The sequence below is a fragment of the Oncorhynchus mykiss genome, chromosome 22, assembly GCF_013265735.2.
Source record: "Oncorhynchus mykiss isolate Arlee chromosome 22, USDA_OmykA_1.1, whole genome shotgun sequence".
NCBI lineage: Eukaryota > Metazoa > Chordata > Actinopteri > Salmoniformes > Salmonidae > Oncorhynchus > Oncorhynchus mykiss.
The window spans coordinates 13601501-13607500 of record NC_048586.1 but is presented as its reverse complement, the minus strand read 5'-3'; positions in this window follow the sequence as shown (position 1 = coordinate 13607500).

Below are 6000 nucleotides of genomic sequence, written 5' to 3'. Positions count from 1 at the left end.
ACACACGTGGTACTCGGTAGCTCAGCTGGTATGGCATTGCACCGGCAATGCCAGGATAGTGTTTTGATTCCACCTGTATATAAAATGTATAGTATGGATGCATGACTGTCTCTGTAAATAAGAGCATCTGCTATATGGCATATATTTTGAATTGTATTCCCATCCATAACACCGTATGAACAGCACCGCAAACCAAACCCAACCATAGCCATCTATGGTCTGGTTCCCATGTTTACCCAGCATTCGTCACCCAGGCCTCTCGGACGTTCTTCTGCGCTAGTCTTTTCATCATTAGCTTACACGCTGCCCGACACTGTTGTTCTACAGCCAAACCGAAACACACACAATACCCAGGAACAATGTGCAGAGAGACAGAAGGAAAGAGTGAGAGTGAAGGCAAAGGGTCAGAAGGAAAGAGAGGAAGACGTGGTAATGTTAGGGCAGATAAGCTATGATTAAAGGGCTTCGGGTAAACCAGACGCGCTGGGTTGATCCAGCTGACTGTTCCCTCATCAGTCTCCTAATGGGCCGATGGTACAGGGCCCTTGTTTCAACACGGGAGTCCAGATGTTTTCGTTTGGAATGCCCCCTCTCCTCTGCCCCTTATCCCCTCCTCTCCTTCCTCCCTCCGTTACCAGACTGCAGGGTTTGAGAGAGCGAGCAAGAGAGACAGAGAGAGAGCGAGAGAGTGAGACAGAGAGAGAGCGAGAGAGTGAGACAGAAAGATTAGCGCAGGAGAATGTCCGAGCGGTCTGGGTGAGAGAGAGAGAGAGTGAGACAGAGAGGGGGGGGGGGGTACTTACGTCAAACAAAGCTGCAACCCCCAGAACCTTTAATTGCCAAACTCGTCCCTCTTCGCTGGGACTCAATTACGATGGCATATTGCGATTGATTGAATAGGTAAGGCTTACAAACAAGCATGAACAGCCTTTATTAGGGTGGGGGCTTCCGATCATTTTCTCTTTCAACTAACGTACTCCTTCTCACCCTTCTTACCCCCCCCCCCAGGTCAAACTGCATTGGGAGTGAAGTCTCTTTCCTTTCTGGGCAGATCAGGCCGTTCCCTGCTGTCTGTACTGTATTCCAGGGCCAATTGTAATAACACAGTCTGACTCCTGGAGATATGGAGGAGGAAACTGATGGGAGACGTAAACAGAGCTCACTAATGGGACTCCGTCTGAGTGAGGCGACTGACTGCAATGTGGCCAGCTTGTTGGATTAAGAAGAAGAATGCTTAGACCTGGCACATATTGCTCTGTAATTACTGTATATAGCTATATGGCTAATACTGAGCTATTTTTGTGTGATAAAAAAAAAAAATCTATCATTAAACATTTAGATAAATACTGGGATTGATACGTATACAGTAGGCATACAGAGCGTATATTAATAATGATGTCACAGGAGGCTGGTGAGGGGAGGACAATGTTTGGAAGGAAGTGAACAGAATGGTGTCAAACACATGGAAACCGTTAATTCCGTTACTGTTACTCTGAGCCTGTCCTGCCCAATTAAGGTGCCTGTGGTAAATGCAGTACAAATAAATCATAGACTCGTACATTTTGTACAGGAACCAAGATCCGATGGCGTGAAGCTAAAGGGCACCAGCGTCATTCTGCTGCCCAAACCGAGCCTAACCCAGAGAGGCAGAGACAAGCGCTTTAATGTTGATATCTGTCTGGCTGTCATATGTCAGTAGTACAGTCTGTTGCACGTCAAGCAAATCTACAGCGCCAAAAGCATGGTGAATGTGTTTCACATGATGAAAACATTGCAACCTGTATCTCATACGAATAACACACTTCAGCACTGTAAGCTCACTTGAACTTTGGGAGGAATTCCAGAGCACGAAAGATGAGTGACGGCTCATATAATTCCATACCAAAGCCGTTCAAATTCCAGGAGTCCGTTTTATTGTATGGAGACGGAGTAAATTGCAATAGAGGGAAAGAGGAACCTGTCATTCTCTTGGCACTTGACGTCAGGGAAAGCACACACACACACACGCACGCACGCACGCACACAATCTCTCTCCTAGCAGGATCTAATCAGGCAGGAATTCAGTGTGTCTCAAGTGGTATGGCAGTGTTTACCGTGCCTTGTCTAAACAGCCAGCTAGGTGTCACATCACCTCCACACTTCCTTACACATTCTGGACATAATCTGCTTCACATTAACTACAGCACAGCTGAAGAAGACTGTGTGTGTGTGTCTGTGACAGCCTCTGCTGGAGTGTTTATTGCAGTGTAAGGTACAGTTAGGCTGAGTGAGGAAAGAGAATAAGGAATAAGAGCTATGTGGAGTATGGATGGAAAACATTATTTCTCTCTGGAGCAGATTTGTCCCACAGAGGTATCCTGGGTAATTTTGTGATTGATCAGGATTTATGCCTTAGGTTGCCTTAGAGTAGGATGTGTGTGTGTGCGTGCGTGTTTGCGTGTGTGTGTGTGTGTGTTTGCATGCTTGCATGTCTATTTGTGTGTGTGTCTAAACAACATGCAGTCAAAACAATAGTAGGGCTGCACAGGCCTGTTTGTCGAAGAGTATCTTGAGTTGACTGCAGTAGTGAAGCAGCCACAAATATCCCAGCTAGTCTCCAGACACACAGACACACAGAAAAACAAAAACACTGTCAGACAGGCAGACAGACAGGCAGGCATTCAGACAGTCAGACAGTAAGGCAGACAGACAGGCAGATAGCTCTAATCCCTGTTTGGCTGGGGCCACAGACTCAATAGACTCTACTGGTTCTGTGTCACCACTCTGACAGCTCTATATGACTCACTCACTCACACACCGCACCCTGTGAAACCTGTGTTTGAAACGTCACAAAAGCATCTGTGAGGATTCTTTATCTCACAACAGAATGTTCAACTCCCTCACATATCTATTTTTATACCGCCGTCGTGTGTATCTCTAGCTACCTCATCCCTATGCAAAGGAATAGGAATAATCATGGAATTATAAAAGGTCGTATGACAGGTACCTCTCATTGAGGTGTGAGGCCGGACTAAGACCCTTGACTGATGAGGGGTTCTCAGGCGCTCTGGTTTCCGGCTGCAGCCCTGACACCTTCCACCCTCCCCAGGCGTTTAATTTGGACCCTCTTCGAAAGAATCTCTCTCAGAAAACACTTTCCATGGTAGTTCCCTACCTGACAGCCAGTGAGATGAAAGGCTGATCGCTACTTTCCTTTTTTCCTTTTTTTCTCTCCATTTTCTTTCTCTTTCTATCTTACACTCTGTTTCTCCCAAACCACACAAGTGTCAGCCAACACAAGGAGGGTAGCTTGCACTGAAGGTTGAAATGAAGAAGCAGGACATCTAAGCCTCTTGGTGCTGTAGCTATCTCTCCTGAAAACATGGAGTTTTACCACATGCTGTGTTTGCGCGTCGGATTAGGAAGCTTGTCAAGCTAGTTCCTTTTTTGTTTACGGCGATTAGCTGTGTGTCGGCCACCGCCTACGTTTGGCCACCGTAGACCATTGTGCCAGTGTTGATCAGGACCAGAGAGAGAGCGAGAGAGAAAGAGTCATCATATTAAGCCTCAGGCTACATGGAGACTAAACAGGAAGGAGATGAATTAGCTTCTGTGAAGACCAGATACCTCTTTCTTTTTGGTAGATGAACACAGTAAATCTACTCAGACCTGATAGCGCTCTCTCTCTCTCTCCCATCCCACTTCCTCATTGTGGCCCTGTAAGTGTTTCCTTCATACACTGGTACACATTTTGTGTCCAAAAAAAAATCAATTTCATAGTGCAGATAAAAGCCCGTATTACTCACTGGGTAGAGGAAAAGAGAAAACTTCCCCATGATTCCCAAAACATAAATGTTTAGGCAGAGTTGTGGAGACACACCACCTCATCACTTTCAAAGAGAGAAAGAGAAAGAAAGAGGTTCAGGGAGAAGTACAAGGGGGAACGATATGTCACAACATTGAATTCAAAGCACAAAGCCTCCTATAGATGAACGCTCTGAAAAAATAGAGCAAGTAGAGAATTTAGAAAGCAGGAGAGCTGAGGCAGGAACGTGAAAGAAGAAACAACACGGAAAGAGAGTCGTGTTAAGTACATGTACGTTCTGGGCCTCCAGAGATGATTATGTGAAACTTGTTAAAACACTGGCTCACCCAAGGCCCTGATGCCAAGAACAGCACTGTGTGATTGGAGGGGTATTGAAAGCAAAGCTATACTGCACTTACCCTGAATAGGCAATCTCCACTTCTGGAACCAAAGGAAGGCAGACGGTTCAGCAGAAACAATGAAAGAAAGATGAGACGAAAGGAGTCGAGTGGCGCAGAGAGAAGAGAGGAACGTGTGTGTAGGTGTGTGTGTGTGTGCATACAGCATGTCTGAATGTGTATGGAAGTGTGTGTGTGTCTCTATATGTCTCTGTGTATGATTACACACCCTTCGCCCGTCCCAGTCTCTGCTGTTGAATGTCTTCACCAGGTTTAGTGTAATACGGCTGCCAGTGACTCCCCTCTACAGACAGCCTGGGTCTAATGATTGCAGAAGGGAGACACTGAGGCTCTTGTAAGTCAGGACAAGTCACCCAAGCAAAGAACAGGGAACCAGGACTGGAATATGACACAGAATACTACACAGAATGCTCCCTACTGAGTCGGCGAATAGACTACCTAGGAGGGAGCACTGAATAGGGGCTTATTAGAGAGAGGATAATACTACCATCATTATATAGTGTAGAGAAGGAAGCCACATAGCTAGAACAGTTGAATATTTCCACATGCAGCACATATACACAAATCCCAAAACATAAACAAACAGTGCAGGGGTGGGTGTAGGTCAGTTGACTGCAGATCCTGTTATTGCTCGGTTACCCTCGGCGGTCTCACTGTGCAGTGTGGTGGACCCTTATTCTAAATGTGTTTGTCTGTAAAACCACTGAGAAGAATTTTGCCTGGTAGGTGTTTAATAGGTGCTTTCATTGTTTTATGTGGGCCTGAAAGGCAACCAGTAATCACAGGTTTCACACACACAGGCACGCATACGTACACACACACACACACACACAATCACACACCAGTGAGTGGGCAGTGGGATGCTGTGCGGTGTGTGACACTCTCCTTAGGTCGTGGGTTATATTGTTTCTCACGTCCTGTGATTTAGCATCCCCTGTGATAGGCCCTGGCAGGACATAAACAACAGCGATAACCACAGGAAGTAAACATATTTAGAATAGAGAAGAAGAACACACCTGCCCTCAGGCTTTCATCACTACACTTCAGAAAAACCAGCTCCATCAAAAATACAAGAAAAACAAAACAGTAAACACAATCACACTGCAGAATAGTGAATTTGTGTTGCGTCCATTATAGATAGAGTAGTAGGGCAGGGAGATTAGATACAGAAAATGCTTTGGGAGAAATAGACTCTCTTCGTTTTTCTAACTGCGATGGCCAGCCAATTGCAGATGAGAAACCGGAGTGGGGAATCAGAAATCAATGTTGAACCTCACAGCAATTTTGATGTCTACACAAAATATATAATGGGCATGAAGATCGTTTCAGAGACTACCTTTGAGCCCATATTGGTCGAAAAACAACCAGCTGTTGTTGATGGTCTATAGGACACCCACAGCTTTGCACAGGCCAGTCACTTACATGGAACTGGTCTGTTATTGGCCTGTTTGGTTTATGTACAGTCAGGTCTGCAATAATAATCACATTCCCCGGCCTGTCGTCTTGGCCATCCCGACCCCATCTGGAACAACATGTCTGTGATCTCCACACACTCTCTCTGGGACGGGAATGTGTCAAAACGGAGCTGACTGAAGAACACCGGGCCATATTCAGACATGGCGTGCAGTGAGGAAGAGGAAGAGAGTCAAATACATAGGAATGTATTTGTTCAAAGACACTCAGTGAGGATCTCATTGAAGGGATCTAGAGGAGAGGGATGTGAAATAACCCAAGGTCTTGTCCTATTGGCTAATCAACATCAACCGCTCCCGTGGCAACCTAAGTGACTGACAGAGA